General features: G+C 38.7%; 1 non-coding gene across 1 annotated transcript; it reads right to left on the reverse strand.

Moving 5' to 3' along the window:
- Positions 1-598: 598 nt before the first annotated feature.
- LOC128284822 (small nucleolar RNA R71) lies at positions 599-704 on the reverse strand. Its single transcript, XR_008275244.1, has one exon. It is a non-coding gene; the product is annotated as a small nucleolar RNA R71 (small nucleolar RNA).
- Between the last annotated feature and the right edge of the window lie 35 nt (positions 705-739).

A 739-nucleotide genomic window follows, 5' to 3' on the forward strand; every position in this document is an offset into this window, starting at 1 on the left:
TTTTCTTCTGACATGTTTTTCTAGTTTATGACCAGAAGAAACCCGTCAGGACCACTACTTTTTGAAGGTGAAATTGATCGCACAGTTCGCAGAAACCGAAGAGAAATAAGGTGAAGCTTACAACACACAGAAAAGCAAGAGAACGATACTTCAACCACAACCGAGGAGATGGCTGAAAACCAAGAAAATCCGCTACCTCCTGTGATTGCTGTTAATTAGAATCCTGCTCTGCGCACTATGTATGATTATACTAAACCTTCTTTAACAGCAACTGAATTGAGCATAGTTAGACCTGCTGTAGCTACAAATAATTTTTAACTGAAACCTAACACAATTCAAATGATACAGCAATTTGTTCAGTTTGAGGGTTTGCAGGACAAAGATCCCAACGCTCACTTGGCAAACTTTTTAGAACTATGTGATACATTTAAAATTAATGGCATTTCTGATGAGACCATTCGCATTCGGTTATTCCCTTTTTCATTGAGAAACAAAGCTAAACAATGGTTGAACTCGTTACCACGAGGGTGAATCACTACTTGGGAACAACTGACCGAAAAGTTTTTATTAAAATATTTTCCGCCGGCTAAAATGGCTAAATTACATAATGATATCTCTTCTTTTGTGCAGATGGATTTAGAAACACTCTACGATGCATGGGAGAGATACAAGGACCTTTTTGGAAGATGCCCTCACCATGGGTTACCACTCTGGCTACGGGTTCAAACCTTTCATAATG

This window comes from Gossypium arboreum, chromosome 11, assembly GCF_025698485.1.
Source record: "Gossypium arboreum isolate Shixiya-1 chromosome 11, ASM2569848v2, whole genome shotgun sequence".
Lineage (NCBI taxonomy): Eukaryota > Viridiplantae > Streptophyta > Magnoliopsida > Malvales > Malvaceae > Gossypium > Gossypium arboreum.